Source organism: Protomyctophum parallelum (assembly GCF_964188405.1).
Source record: "Protomyctophum parallelum genome assembly, chromosome: 7".
NCBI lineage: Eukaryota > Metazoa > Chordata > Actinopteri > Myctophiformes > Myctophidae > Protomyctophum > Protomyctophum parallelum.
In genome coordinates, this window is record NC_139705.1 from 27,080,484 (window position 1) to 27,097,815 (window position 17,332).

The 17,332-nt window shown below is 44.6% G+C and overlaps 1 protein-coding gene across 1 annotated transcript in view; it reads right to left on the reverse strand.

Moving 5' to 3' along the window:
* sema3b (sema domain, immunoglobulin domain (Ig), short basic domain, secreted, (semaphorin) 3B) overlaps positions 1-4,250 on the reverse strand; it is a 140,946-nt gene extending 136,696 nt beyond the window's left edge. Inside the window, exon 1 of the mRNA XM_083770170.1 lies at positions 3,891-4,250. The gene's annotated coding sequence lies outside the window, so the exon portion shown is untranslated. The remainder of the gene's footprint in view (positions 1-3,890) is intronic.
* Between the last annotated feature and the right edge of the window lie 13,082 nt (positions 4,251-17,332).

Below are 17,332 nucleotides of genomic sequence, written 5' to 3' on the forward strand. Positions count from 1 at the left end.
CTTTCATTTGCTTCTCTGGCAGTTACAAATCACATTTTGAGGTTTTAGATAAACATTTCAGAGTCGGTTCTCTTTTTGATATGAATGACAGACTCAGAGGCACAGCATGGACCGTGTAAATCAATTTTAACAGAGTTTCCAGATGTCTTGCTGATTCAGATCGAGAGAGTAGGATTATACTAAATGTAACATGCACTCAAAGTACACAAGCATTGCCCCACAACCATACAGTACTGTACATACTGTACAGCAGTGGTTCCCAAAGTGGGGTCCAGGGACCTCCAGGGGTCCTTGAGGGAGTTCCAGGGGGTCCCCAGCTAAATGATAGGGACCAAATGATAGGAACCAAATGGACCCTTATGGGTCTGTAACTCTGAGTGTGTACAAATGGAACCAAATGGACCTGTTAGGGTCCATTTGGTTCCATTTGTACAATCTCAGAGTTAAATTAACATTGATTTTACAATAGAAATTGTGGTCCCAGAGATAGAAATGTCATTAAGCATCCGTGTAGCCTAATTCAGGTCAAAGTGGGAGCCCCTTTGAAATGTAAATGGTTGAACACTAGAGCCGTAAAACTCTTCTCTCATGGGGGCACTTGGGATATATTTACAAATGGGGGTCTGCTGTGGGCTAATGAGTGTCAATTTGGGAACCGCTGACATACAGTATGCGCGCACATGCACGCGCACACACCAGGGTCAAGCATCGTATATTTGTGTTATTTTTGAACGGATTTGGAAATCCAAACCAAAAGAAAAAGAGCTCTGATGAAATTTTGATGCTAAAAGCCTTTCACCTTTTATTTGAATGACGGACCAACCTATCTGCTTGGCCCCGGGTGCAAACGTCAGGACATTTCAGGAGAGCAGAAAAGCTCTCTTTAAATATTTCAAACGTCAGAGACTTGTCCTCATGACCCTACGAGCGCTCCCTCCTGACCCTGCAGTGTCCTTTTAATCAGTGCCACCTGGTGGACACCAGTTTTGGCCCTCGTGCATAGAGGATTTCTTTATTTTTTCAAAAGTGTCCAAAGGCGCCCATGGCACTTTAGGACATTAGAGGGAGGCGTCATTAAGTCCTGTGGCACTGAGTGAGTTAAACAGGACGGACCTGCTCACTTTGGACACCTCCAAAAATAATTAACCCTCCAGATTTGACTGTGGTTTTCTGTTTTGTTCTCACTACTCTCTCTCTCTCTCTCTCTCTCTCTCTCTCTCCCTGTTCCTCTATCTCTCGTTGTCTCTCTCTCTCTCTCTCTCTCTCTCTCTCTCTCCTGTTGTCTCTGTGTGTCTCTCTCTGTTAACATTCCAGGCGAGGCCCAGAGCACACACAGACATAGAGTCTCACCACACTGTCACACACACACACACACACACACACACACACACACACACACACACACACACACACACACACACACACACACACACACACACACACACACACACACACACACACACACACACACACACACACACACACACACACACACACACAAAGTCCCTGGCTCTATGAAGTGCAGCCACTGGTCTGCTCTCATATGTTGCCACAAAATATGCACGCACGCACGCACGCCACCGAGTGCCGCGCTACGAGCTTGTAGGTCTGCTATTTTTGAAAAATCGTAAAAATGCGGCACAAATCTTTGTCTTCTGCAGTGGTTCCCAAACATTTGCATGTCAATTTGAAAAGATATGCCAGGGACCCCCATAAGAGAAGATTTTTATGGCTCTAGCAGTGATTCTAAACCCGTTTAGAGACTCCAGTTTGACATGCATTAGTCTACGGACCCCCATTTAATGGCCTTTCTATCTCTGAGACCTATTGTAAAATCAGTGTTAATTGTGTACAAATGGAATTTGTACACTCTCAGAGTTACCAGGTTCCAAACTATTATTTAGCTGGGGACCCCCTGGAACTCCCTCAAGGACCCCTGGGGGTCCCCGGACCCCACTTTGGGAACCACTGATGTAAGGGTTCAGGTGTAGGTTGGTGTCAACAGGGTTGGGGGGAGGGAGGGTATACCTACAGAGACCTGTTGGGATTACAGCCTGAATAGGTGAGATGACAGACCAAGCAAACACACCGTGCGTGCGTGCGTGCGTGCATGCGTGGAGGGAGACAGGGGGAGAGAGACAGGATAGCGCAGGAGAGGGAAAGGAATCGAAAGATGGAGAGAGAAGAATAAACAGAGACAGAAAGAGAGAGACGAAACGGAGCACAAAAGAGAGAGAACAAGCCAGAGAGTGAAAGAGCAAGAGAGAGAGAGAGACTAAGAACAGAAAAAAGCAGATAAATAGCGAGAGAGAGAGAGCGAGAGAGAGAGAGAGAGAGAGAGAGAGAGAGAGAGAGAGAGAGAGAGAGAGAGAGAGAGAGAGAGAGAGATTGAAGGAGCGAGCAATAAAGTGTGACTTTGGGCTGGACTCTGGGATAAAAGGCAGAACTAAATGAGATTAAAGAACAAAAGTACAGCAGGATGCCTGCGGGGTGTAGTGGGCTGCAGGGAGGAGTGGAGAGAGGGCTGAACAATGAGCGCAGGTGTGGAAAGGACCCGATTTATCCTCCAACGGTCACTCATGGCATACTGAAACCCTGACCGTTCATTTAATTGAACTCATAAGAGTGCATACACGTTTACACAGTGCCCGTTTGGTTACATTTGTACATAATAGTGCAAATGACGACATTAACACTCTGTGGGAGATTCAATGCTTTTTTTTGTCAGATATATTGTGCAATGTGCATTACTGCGATTATATTTTGCATAGAAATGTATTGTTTATATTTTATTAAGTTGTTTTCATACTGTATAGGGTCCTCACCTCTAAGTAGAGCATTTTTAACCAATGACTATTTGCCAGAGGAACTTAATGCAGCAATATAGAAGTTTCAAATTGTACTGTATAGTTCACCTATATACTGTACAATAATCTGACCAGGTCATGTGATGATTCCCGTATTACATTATTTCAGCATTTAAGAGTGAAGAAAAAGGTGACAATCATGTTTTGATATACCGTAAACATACAGGTTCATATGGGAGAAAGAATCATGACATAGAAGCCTCATACTGTATACCATTTCAGAGTTATACACAACTCATGTGTGTCTGCGAAGACGCAGTTTTTCAAACTCAAGGCTATTTTCTGTTTCAGTTACACAACTCACACTGAAAAAAGGGACATGGTAAAAACCTCCTCAAAATGATCCCACAGTTCCACGCTGGGACGAGCAGTGGAAGGAAACCTCAGAGCAACATTCCTACACACGTGGTGGAAGAGTCACGCAGTGTCCTTATCCCCCCCCGTTCGGACCGTGATAAATCACAGCTATAGGTCAAATTCAATTACGCTAAACAAAACCACTCAATTTCATCTGGCACACTTACGCGTACATATATACCCTCCATTCAACCGAGGCGTTGAATTGCTCAGAGGGGAACTTATATCCGTCCTACATCACTGCCTATTTTCCTTCCAACGCGCACGCACGCACGCACGCACGCACGCACGCACGCACGCATGCACACGCACTACTGTAAGTACTGTAAACACCGTTCCAAACAGGGAGTTTAAGCTAAAAGAAATTACAATCACCCACATTTACAGTGTTGTCAATCAAATCCAATTACAGAAAGCTGAACTACAGACTGATTGTATTTCACTGCTTTAAACCACGCGCACACGCACACACACACACACACACACACACACACACACACACACACACACACACACACACACACACACACACACACACACAATGCAGTAAAATGATATTCAGTTTTAACTTAACTTTTGCTTAATTATAGCACTGACTGTGTACTAATGCCACCTTGACTGGCAGATAGATAGATTGGCAGAACAGAGCGAGTAACAGAACCTCACCTTTGTCCCAGTAGAACTTGGTGCGGTGTGCGTGCGTCTGTGTCCGGCGTCGCCCCTACCCAGCTCTCTGAGTCTCCCTCTGCCCCGTGACAGGTGCCATGGCTGTATAGTCCACTGGAATGATTCTCAACTCCTCTTTCTTTCACTCCCTCTGCCTTGCGGCGGTGATTCCTGCAGAGATGTGTCCCAGGAAAATCTGTGAGTATGTGTGTGTGTGTGTGTGTGTGTGTGTGTGTGTGTGTGTGTGTGTGTGTGTGTGTGTGTGTGTGTGTGTGTGTGTGTGCGTGTGTAAGGGTGTGCGTGTGCGGAGAGAGATCTGCGTGAGTAACTCCAAAGGTCCTGGAATCCAGAGTTCTGCGCTAAAGCAGACTCTCTCTCTCTCTCTCTGTGCCTTCCTTCTCTCTCTGTGTGTTTCCTCTCTCTCTCTCTCTCTCTCTCCTGGGCCAGGCAGAGAGGAGGGGAAGACAAGAGGAGGGACAGAACAGAGGAAGCTTTTCAGGCTCTCTCTCTCTCTCTCTCTCTCTCTCTCTCTCTCTCTCTCTCTCACTTTTAATTCTCTTCCCTTTGTTATTTCTCTGCTTTACTTTTGCATGCTGCCTTTTGGCTGTCTCAATATGCCATGTATTCTTTCACTGCTCAGAAAGGCGTGAAAGCTCTCCCTTCTCTCTCTCTCTCTCTTTCTCTCACACACACCCTCGTCTTTCTTCCACAGCCACTCCCTCTGCCAGAGTCCAGAGGTAAAGTCACTCCCTCTCACTGTCCCCAACATCATTCTCTCTTTCTCTCTCTCTCCCCCCCCCCCCCCCCCCCCCCTGAGGTATGTGCATACTGCATATAGGTGTGTGCATGCATGCTTGTTTGTATGTAGGCTACTTGTGGGTCAGTGTGCGCGCGCATGCGTGTATATGATTTTAGTGCAGTATAGTTCTTAATAGGACAGCGATAATAAGATGGAGCGCGCGGGTGAACCACACTTTAACAAAACGCAATCACTTTAAATGTGGAATTTGCCACGCCCAACATTCCCACCGTCCTATATGACAAAATGATAAGGAAGCGTCTGCTCTCTCTCTCTATAGGTCGTCCTCAGACGAGCCTTTCATCGTCGCTTCCAGTCATCTCCATACATCTGGCCAGCTCGTTGGTGCTTTGCGCTCCCGCATCTTTCTTGAGTACATCCACATATGTCAGTATGGGACGTCCTTGTGAGCGGTGCCCATGTGTTGGTTCCCACAGCACCAGTTTGCTGGCTGGCAGCTCCTGGTGCCTTTGGCAGTGTCCTGCGAGTCTCATTCTCCTGGCTGCTATTTTGTCGCTCACCCTGAATATTCCAGCATACAGATTCTCGTTGGTAACATGTGTACTTCTGGTGTAGCACCCGTCTAGAGCCTTCTGCAGAGTTGGCTTCAGGATCCAGCATTCACTGCCATAGGAGGAGAACAGATTGTACCGTTGCGTAAATGAGCTGAGTTTGATTTGTCGGGAGATTGGAGTTCCATACACTACATAATTCAGGGGCCTCCATGCAAGTGCCTTCCTCACTTTTAGATCTTGCTCTGTTGAGTTGACCCATGAGCCCAGGTACCTGAAGTCCTTCAGAGCACTGCCTCCTGTTGTTGAGTTGACCCATGAGCCCAGGTACTTGAAGTCCTTCAGAGCACGGCCTCCTGTTGTTGAGTTGACCCATGAGCCCAGGTACCTGAAGTCCTTCAGAGCACTGCCTCCTGTTGAGTTGACCCATGAGCCCAGGTACCTGAAGTCCTTCAGAGCACTGCCTCCTGTTGTTGTGATAGGTGGATGTTCCGTTTGGATGTTATAGGTGATCACCACAGTTTTCTTGGCATTCAGCCGAAGGCCAACCTTGGCACACTCGGACTCCACTCTGCTCAAGAGCTCCTGTGCTTTCTCCATGTGGTTGGAGAGCAGGCTGATGTCATCCGCGTATAGTCTAGGTCTGTCAGGACTACTGCAGGGTGTTTACTTGACACCCTGCAGTCACCCTATAGACACATTCAGAGACGGGTCCCATGGTCGCAGCAAACGTATTTCCTGTAGGTGGAGATGACATATCTGCGGTGTAAACAGGCAGGTCTTATACAACATTGAATGGTATAGTCTGACTGATGTTAGTCTGCTCAAACTTTTACCTGCTTTTTATTAACACTAACTTTACAAAGATGCCCAGAACATCAGGATGAACCCGTGTAGTTTAGGGCTGCTCAAAGTGGCAACAATCAACTTTGGAGAGAAACGGAATGTCAAAAGATACACTGCGGTGGCTGAGACCAGACTAACATCAGTCACTCTACCATTCAATGTAGTAGAAGAGCCAAGTGTTTACACCGCAGATATGTTGTCTCCACCTACAGGAAATACGTTGCCTGCGACCATGGGACCCGTCTCGTAATGTGTCGATAGGTGGAGGTTACTGAGGCTGGTGTTGGGTCGGCTCACCTCGTTAACACTGCACACCTGTTAATGATTGTCCGCAGCGTGATGTTCACAGCCACAGAGCTATGTAAACACTGTTGATACAGGTACACACAGGTACTGTCTGTCTGTCTGTCTGTCTGTCTTTTTTTTGTTTGCTTTGTGTTTTGTATTTTGTATTTTCTTACCTTTGGTAGTTATTTAAATATTAAAAGGTTATAGGCATCATAAGCTAAAGGTTCAGCCTACTCCTTTTTGGTAAAAAAAAAGAAAAGAAAACTGTAGATATTGTATAAATGTGTTTTTTAATCTCTTTTTAAATTACCAAATAAACTTGAAACTGACAGACAATATGTGGAATGACAGTGAGAGAGAGAGAGACAGAGGGAGAGAGAGAGAGAGAGAGAGAGAGAGAGAGAGAGGTGGGGGGGGGGGTTGTCAAAGAAAAAGGCAAGTGAAGGGCTGGTTGAAAAATATCACAACGAGAGAAAACCTATTCGTTAAGACACACAATTTACAGCGTTTACAATCTGCCCTTAGAGACAGAAGGGCGCGGCACAGTATCAGCAGTACTGCGCACACGCATGCTTGCGGCACACACACACACACACACACACACACACACACACACACACACACACACACACACACACACACACACACACACACACACACACACACACACACACACACACACACACACACACACACACACACACACACACACACACACAAATAAAGGTGGTGCCACCTTCAAATATAGCCTATATACTGTAAAGACACAGAAGCACCTGCTGAAATGACGGAAACACAAACACAAAATCACCTGCTGATTAGACATCAACAAACTGTACATACACAAACACTCTCTCTCACACACCACACACACACACCCACACACACGCACACACACATGCACACAGTTCCATCTGCATGGCGTCTAGCTGGCACCGCTCAGACGGTCATCCCTAGGGACTGTGGAGGCAGCCAATCAAAGTGCAGCCAGTCAGCAGCTCTCATTATCGTACAGACTGCACACACACGCACACACACAGTCACACACGCACGCACGCACACACACACACACACACGCACGCACGCACGCACGCACGCACGCACGCACGCACGCACACACGCGCGCACACACGCAGTCACACACGCACGCACGCACACAGGGCTGTCTCTGAGGACTCATGCCCCTTGCCCTGACGTAAGGGACTTCCTCTTTGTGGCCAAAACAGTAGAACAGAAAGGATAATAAAGGCTAAATGACAATGCAACAATAATATTCTCAAAACGCTTCAAAATGTTCATATTTGGGTGGGATAATAGCCATTCCGCCTCTATTCTGACCTATAGGCCTAATGCAGAGAGACTCATATGTCAATGTGGATTGGACCGCTGCCTTCAACATGGACACAAAAAATGCTGCACAACCAATTGGCTTATTTGTCATGCATGCACAGTAAAACACTAAGTATTTAAATCAAGTTGAATTTTAAAAGTTACAAATGGACAACATAACAACAGCAATCCACTCCCTACTTCTGCTTATTTCTCTTTCTCTACAGCTATTCTATTCTATAAGTGTGAACTGGACTGAGGCAGAAATAAAATTACACTTCAATACTACATTATACATGTCAAAGTACACCTCAAAGTAAACAACCAATCACCAAAGTGCTAATCTTTTAGTAGCAGGGCAAAATACATACTGTACACAATATAAACCAAAATTATAAATATATAGGCATGAACATATAGGCTAGTACATATCCAAACATGTGCAGCTGTACATCTAAGATGAAACTTTTCAAAGCCAATTTTAGTCTGGATTGTAGTACAGGTCCTTCCACGACCGTCACCAAGGGCCAAAGAAGACCAGAATTTTTTTTTACCACTTTCGGATTTTAATGCAGGTACTACACACACAGCATTTGACCTGAGGTTTAGACCATTTTGGACCTAGTCAAATTTGGAAGAAATGTAAGACGGCAGATCATCAAGAATGGCTTTATAAATGAAAATATACCAATGTTGCAGCCTGCAAGATGTCAATGAGAACCAACCGACTGCAGCATACAACATGCAGTGATTTTGAAAGGTGAGTTACTTATGAATCTCAGTGCAGCACACGGTACAGGGGTGGCAAACAGAGCAGGCAAACATGGTGATACATGGTATCACCATAATCCAATTGGGACAGAAAGAGACCAGTTTTTTGCGAGCTGAACAAGCAAAGCAAGCCTTCAATCTAGAAGAAACCCAGCTTTTTGCACAAGGAATCAATATGAAATTTGAAATGAAGGTGTTTATCCAACCAAAAATCCAGGTATTATATTTGTAGCGTTCCACCTACTCGATGGGAGTTCCATCGAGAGTGGAGATGGTCCCTGGAGCTGAAATAGCTCGTGGACTGAACAACATAGATTTAGTTTTATTGCCGTTTCCAAAGTTGCAGGATCAGACACAATGTCTGTCTGTAGAAACACAGATGCAGGGTTCAGCATGCGCGCGCGTGCCGTGCACGTGTACTGGTCGTTAATAACCGGGCAGCAACATGTGAAAAGGTCCTGATGTGTGGACATCATCAACACGATAACCCAACATGCCATTTCCATGGCAACGGTACACACAACGCACGCACATGCTCACACGCACATGCTCACACACACACACACACACACACACACACACACACACAGATGTAGTGCTGCACCAGTGAACTGACTTGCTCTTTGAAAATACGTGGCTTATCATTTATTTATCAATTATTGATTTTTGATTCCTGATGCCTTCCGGATGAAAATCAAAACACGTCCACACATGTTAAATATTCAGTGTTCTTTACGCACACGCATGCATGCACGCATGCACACACGAACGCACATGCACGCACAAGCACACACACACACACACACACACACACACACACACACACACACACACACACACACACACACACACAATGTCTGCTTTCCGTCACAGCAAACTTTTACAGAGTGACTTGCCGTTGTCTCTCCATTCAATGTCTTCTATAATTCCTCTATAGACGACATCTGCCCTTCTCCTCCCTCCCACATCCACCATTCTTTACTTCCAGCTCTCTTTTCCCCTCTCTTCTTAACCCCACCTTCAGTGCCTCCATCCATCCATCCACCGTCCATGTACCTCTCTTCCATGTCCATTCCTCTTACTCCCTCCCTCCTGCCGTCCCTCCCTCCATCCATCCTCATCAATTCCACCTCTCCCTCCCTCCATTCCTCTCTAACTAACCCCCTGTCTACCCATGCGTTCATCCATCCATCCTTCCCTCCCTCTGCTCATCCCTACTTCCCTTCCCTGCTTCCATTTCTCACCTCCACCTACACCGTCTGTGCCTGCTTCTGTCCATGCTGGAACTGAACCATCTCTCCCTTCCCTTCTTCTTCTTCCTCTCTCTCTCTCTCTCTCTCTCTCTCTCCGTTCGCCCTGCCTCCCCACTCACCACTCCATCCTTCTCTATCCGTTCTGTTTGTTCAAGGCCTCTTTAACGAGGTCAGTCTCCTCCCAAACCTCTTCAGCCTGTTGTCAATACAGCCACGCTCAAATCCTCATTGCTCAATGTAACTGCCATGCAGAGATTGGAGACAGAGATGGACCCATGGGGGTCAAATCATGTATACATTCAGTCAAATTATAACACAGAGAGGGTTTTTACTGTGTGTCTGCTGTGGCACACATCATGCACGTGAGCGTGCGCACACAAATGCATATACAAACGTACACACAGACTGGCTAGGCAGACTCATTCTGTGTGCCTAACCAGTCCATTTACCTTCTAACACCTCCAGACTCCTATACTGCACACACGCACACACACAGACACAGACACACAGTGTGTATTAAACTGGAACTGGAAAAACAACATTCCTCACCTATAGGCCATCCTTGGGGTGGGGAGGGGTGCTCGTGTCATTGTTGCAGTGGTCAGGGTGCTTAAGTGGGCAGCTACTGTAACTAGCCAGGGGTGCTAATGTCATTGTGCTGGGTGTGGTCAGGGTGCTTAAGTGGGCAGCTTAGCTACTGTAACTAGCCTATTTATTTGTTTGGAAAAATGTCAATATATTTTTTTTATATTTGGCAATTTTGGCAGTGCCATTGATTGATAAATTGCAGCATTTGATGTGTGTCGTTCTTTATCCCTTTCTCACAATCTATATATACAAGTGAAAACATGTGAGCTAAAAGGTGTACCCATGTCGCATCATACATGGTCACCTGTAAACTCACTCATTTACAAACAAGCTCACATCACAACAATAATCCATATAATAATAATAATAACAATCACAATAACGATACTACTACTACTAATAATAATCATAATCATAATAACAATAAGCTTCTTTGTAAACTCACTCATTTACAAACAAGCTCACATCAAAACAATAATCCATGTAATAATAACAATAACAACAATAATAATAATAAGAACAACATTAACACTAATAACAGTACAGTACAGTACAGTACAGTACAGTACAGTACAGTACAGTACAGTACAGTACAGTACAGTACAGTACAGTACAGTACAGTACAGTACAGTACAGTACAGTACAGTACAGTACAGTGCAATACCAAGGAGTGCAGTACAGTACAAAGGGGTACAGTACAGCACTCACATCGCCCTCCCGCTATTGCCTTCTTCCCATTTGCGACGCTAGGATGAAATTCTAGTTATCATAATGTGTAAGTGTACATCCCTGCAGTAGTGAGTGAGTCACTAATCCAAGGACAGAACGGATGCTATGATCTGATACAATAGTTGGACAGAAACCTCTTATCTCTACATTTTAACTTTTTATGTTTGCTTGGTGTTTTTTTTTTAATAAATGAATGCCCTATACTTTTGTCTGTGGTGCCTTCCTTACCGAGATTATTTCTGTTCAAGAAAAACTAACCAGAATGATCGACAAAAAGAACGTCCTTTTGCCTTGACTGACTTCTCTTCATCGGCCGCCGTTTGCAGCACAGATTGCACTAATCCAGATACGTCCATAGTACAGTCCATCTACAGTGTCCATATACAGTGTCCATAGTACAGTGTCACACGCACGCAAAGAGCAAATCTACACAAGCTCAAGACACGCCACGTTGATTAGCTTTTTTTTGTTGCTGCTATTTTTTTAACAGGTTTGAACATACAGGGTATAACAGCAGTCAGCAGCGATATACTTTATATTATATTATTAATATGATACAATACAACATGACCTTGTTGTTTTGCTTGGAGCCAGGTCCTCCCAGAGCTATTCAAAGATGAAGCAGCCTCAAATGCCACCACTTGACATTTTGTCTAGCTGTATTTGCACAACCATTCCCACTCCTCTGTTCTCCTCATGTCCTCTGCACCCGTCCTCCCCCCAATATAGCTTCCACTTCCACGGACGCCCACACTGGATTTTCCCTTCCAGACCTCATATTAATATTTCACATCAGAAACTTAAAAAGGGCCGGTATACTTTACACTTCAAAGACCCGGTGCGGTGCATGCATCGCTCTCTTATACACTTGTAAATACAGTGCGCGCACGCACGCACGCACGCACGCACGCACACACACACACACACACACACACACACACACACACACACACACACACACACACACACACACACACACACACACACACACACACACACACACACACACACACACACACACACACACACACACACACACACACACACACACACACACACACACACACAACTGACCATGGCAAGCAGTGGGGAGATATAACACAGCCCTTATTAATGATTTATGGTGTGTGGTTGAGACGGGAAAAGAGGAGAGAAGAGAAGACCAGAGATTATCTGCTCTCCAAAACAGCCCTAGTATAGATAATAGATATACCTACCTCATCAGCACAGCTCATAAAATAGGATTTATATGCAGTAAAATATCTCATGATCATTATAAATGCAATTATGATCCATTATAAATTATTATGATGTGACATTTTTAATGGCAGTCCTGTGACTGCATGATGTCTATTTAAAAAATGTATCTTTAAACACATAAATGATCCTTCTATTAATCAAATGTCTGTCAGTCTGTCCCGGTCGTAACTCGGAGCACAGATCTCTGTTACAGAGGGAAAAATATGGAAGTCATTCAATCATAGCCAATCGGTAGGGAACTATCTGACTGATACATCTTAGAATTTTGACAAAATCTGTAGTAGTAAAAAGTGTGTTTTGAAGAAAAAGCTAAATGGCAGAAAATCTAGTCGGGCACAATTGGGGCGTGGCCTACTGTATATATCCAGGGGTAATTGTTTTTTTGAGGGTTGCTACGCCCTCCACGCCTGGCTTTGTGTGTTCCGCCCGTGACGTCATGTGTGTAGGCAAGTCTATGGCCCTTTTATGAGAATCACTGCTAGAGCCGTAAAAATCTTCTCTTATGGGGGTCCCTGGCATGCATACCTTTCTAAATGGGGTCTGCGGGCTGTGTCAATTTGGGGGTCCTTGACATGAAAAAGTTTGGGAACCCTTGCCATAGAGTGCTGATATCTGCCAGCTATTGCTTGAAAATCAAGCTTGTAAATTGACTGCGTTCTTACTCGAGTCAGTGGTTGAAGGTCTAGGCCATCCTCTTTTAGTAGGCTATAGTCTGAGGTGCAAAACTCCATGCATGTTGGGATGGTGGGCAATCTGCCGTGGATTCTCTGTCCTGGGGAGAAGCAGATGTAATCCTAGCCTCTCAAAGCACTTCATGACAACTGATTTAAATGCAACCCGACGGTAATTGTTGTTGGGGAGCGCTTGAATACTGGAGCAAAGAGAACAAATACGTAAAAGTAAAATAAAATAAAAAAATACACTTCTACCAATGGAGTTTGCCAGCGTCAGTCTTCCATCAAAAGCACTTTCACAGGGACGGATGACAGGGTAATTGAACATATTTGGGTCTAGAGTCTGGGAAATGAGGACTATCAGCTTTCAGAGCACTACCAATTATCTCTGTATACCTCCTGTAATTAGATCAAATGATTCTGCAGGGTCAAGCCGTTATATTGGCAGACTGTTGGCCATAACGCATGCATGCACGCACACACAGTTCATGAAATAGTTTGAATTAATTGAGTCATAGAAGGGTGTGTAAAAATATTTTAAGCTTTTAGAGACAACTGAGAACAAAGTTTGCTATGCTATGTGCTTGTGAGAGAGAGAGAATGTAGAGAGATATAGGAATATTTGTAACATGTACTGCACATGTTTTGGTGCGAGATTCTACACGGATCCCCCCCCCACCTCCTTGTGCGCGCACGCACACACACACACACACACACACACACACACACACACACACACACACACACACACACACAGCAGGTGCGGGCCCAGTGTTAAGTGTTTGTAGGCATATAGAATGTTCCAGAGTTCACTGGTGTGTTAGACACATCAAGGACTGACGACCGGACCTCAATCCAGTTTACTGCCCTGGACTCAACACAGCTGGTTTGAGGGCTGATGGCAAAACCACCTGACATCACTCAGTGTGTGTGTGTGTGTGTGTGTGCGCGCGTGCCCACGCACGCAATAGATTGTGTGTGTGCATTTGCAATTTTGCATGCAGGATGAGGAGTGTGTCGTGGTGGAATGGGACTATGTGTGTGTGTGCATGTGAGTTAGTTAAGTGTACTTGCAGCCAGTGTAACACCTCATCTGCACAGGCAAACGTTCCAGTGTCCCCCCTCTCTCTCTCTCTCTCTCTCTCTCTCTCTCTCTCTCTAAACTTCCTCATATATATGAGGGGAAAGAATCACACCCATGTGAAGTGAGGGGCGCTAATATATTAAAGTCTAACTCATTGATATGGTGATGTAATGGTGATGGAAAACAAACGGTACTAACACAAACAATAAAGAGCCATTAACAATAAAGAGACAATATGACGTACATTTTCCCTTCATTGTCAATGCGTTTACTAAAAAAACTAAAGACAGACATTAAACCTGTGCATAGGAGGGCCTAGCGCCCCTCAAAAATGAACAGAGTAAACCGGGATAATGTTGATTAATAGATGGGGCTGATGATACAATAACAAAGTGTTCCCTGGGCTCCTTTTGAAATTCAAGGACAATTATTATTTTTCCCTAAGAGGGCCATCCAAGGGACATAACCAAGATCCAACATACCAGGACTGACCGGCACCAAGGACAACAAAGGACAATGGACACGTCATCTCGCAGAGAGCCAAAACGGTCCCATACCAGAACTGGGTTACTGGAACTATTTCGACAAGAATTTGGTAACCTTTTAAAAGATTCCATCACACATTCAGACCTACCCAATGAGAGTTTCATACATTTGAAGATTTTCCATTCCCCCTAATACTGATTTTCTTTGTCTGGTTTCTACACTATCTATATTAGGGAAAAATAATAATACAAAAAATTGTGGAAACAATAGTTCCTAAATACCTGATTGACTGATTGAAAACGCACCAGAAGAAGCCTGTCTTTTCACTGTGGAGGGTCCAAACATAGGGTGAACCATATGGAACTCCTTGAAATGTAATGCCAAGTTCAATGGGAGCTTGCTCGAGAGCATTCCAGCAGGGAAAATATTGGACTTTCACAAAGGTCCTTTGGCTGGAGCTCTGTCTGCACTCACAGATGGGATCCGCTCGCAATTCTGTCGGCCCTTTAGTCCGACAACGTGGGCTTCGCGCCTTTTGGTGTTTTAAGCATTACGTCATACATTAGCATAATTGCTATTTTAGAAAAATCGTGAAAATGTGGCGCAAATCTTTGAATATTATTATATTCTTTCAAAGCGAACGTTTTTAACTCAAAGCCTTGCTTCTGTGCATGGGGTTCCTGGAACAACATATTTTGAGATGGGGGTCAGCGGCCAATTACATATATTTTTGGGGGTCCTTGACATGAAAATGTTTGAGAACCACTGACATACGTAGAACATAGGGTTTTTCAGATTAATTTTTTGCAGAATCGTCCTCAGGTCTAAATGGGTTAATGGGACGAGTTGGACCAACGCGCCGCCGTAATTAATGCGCCGTCGGAAATCATGACGCTGACAATACCTCACAGATACCACCCTGCTATATCCCAAACATTCACACACCTTCAGTAATATTTAGTCTTAGTTTTAGTCATCATAGCTTAGTTTTCATTTAGTTTCCATTTAGTTTTTCTCAGTGAAAACAGGTATAGTCGACGACCATTTATCGTCATAGTTTTAGTCGACAAAATCAACACTGTGTGTCACTGCCTAAACTCCCACTGTGGGAGGACCAGGAGCCAGATCTTGTTAGCTTTCATGTAAACATACTTCACTGACTATCAATCTTGTTTCCCTCCAGCGTTTGCCACACACCCTGTCCAAACAGTGAGAGTGGTAGCTAGCTACAGTATCAATAAACCACTGTATACCTTCTCAATAATCTGTCCTCTTCATATTGTCGTTTGCTCTAGTTACTCCTCTGTTCATTGCTCTCCTTTCTCTCTACTATTTTATGTTCTTCTCATCCTCCATCGCTAAGTGAAGTGAAATTGACAGCTAGCTTAACGTTTATGGTGTTTCCCTCTCATTGCCGCCCCCGATCAAATTCTGATCGGAGCAATATGCGGCCGTATGCGGCCGCTAGAGGCGGGATCAACGCGAGACTGGTGACGTATTGTAGCTGTGCCACAGAGCAAATGTAAACACAACCTATAACAAGACTACAACTCAAAATCATTATGGAGATATCAGATTTTTGTCCCGCTGCTTCCGGTTCATCGTTTCTGCTTGAGAGAGACCAGATGCAGGCAGGAGGAGGGAATGTATGAACTCAATACAGCCGCAATCTGGCGGAGTCAGGTTACTATTAGCCTCAGAAACAGACGTTTTAATTTCCAGGGAGAAAAAAAAAAGTCTGGGGCAGAGTCCACTTCAATTCAGCATAGAGGAGCACAAACGTCGCGCACTCTCTGCTGATTTCTGATCGTCTGCACCTTTGTTAAATTGAGCACACAATTAATTAGTCTCATGTCCAGCAGCTGCGCCTAGTTTCTCCGGGCGGATCCTGCCGGGAGCTGCCTATGCCAAAAAAAAGTACTGTATCTGACAGTAGTACACTAGTTACACTACTCCCAACACTGCCTCATGAACCCCATTAGCTACAGTATAACCAATTATACAATTTAAAATATAGATGTGTGTACATTGCGTTAATCCCTGAAAAGACAGGTACTGGTATAGTGTCGCATGCATTGGGAAATAATGCCCAATGCATTTTCAAAAAGTTTTTATTTTAAGCGTCGTATGAAGCCAACTCGAGTTGTGACAAATCATGACAACAAACTATTTTGGACCAAACAAATAATTACAAAGAAGTAACCTGCCGTTTTTTTCTTCTTTCTAATTATTTGTTCGGCCCAAAACATTGTGTTTATTGATTCATGATTTGTCACGACAAGAGTTGGCTTTGTCCGCGGCGTAAACGTCTTTAAATAAATACTTGTTGAAAAGTCTTCTATTTTTGAGTGGTGCAGCCACCCCAAGGAACAGCGATGTCCGTCCCTGGTGGTGTCTGTCCGTCCCTGGTGGTGTCCCTGTGTCCCTAATATGTTTAGGGTACCAACAGGTATCTTTATCTATAGATATGTCAGTCCATGGCCATGTCATTCTTTATCTCATCCACTCCCTCTCTCTTTCCATCGATCCCTTCCTGGTTCTGTCTTCTCTAATTCCTATCTTCAGCGACGTGCAGAGAGTGTTGGAGAGGCAGGGGCGGAAATCCCGTAAGAGGGCACTTTTGGACAAAAATAGCTGATCTACAAGCTCACAGAGAGAGTGTGTAGATCAGCTATTTTCGGGGCGCAACCCAGCACTCTTTAGCTAGTGGAGATGCGGATTTCTAAACAAATTTGTTCAACGCAAAATTCTGTGTTCAAGTTCAGGAGACTTCTCCTGAATGCTGCCTTCCGGCATGGCATGGAAAGGAGAGGCATTTGCATT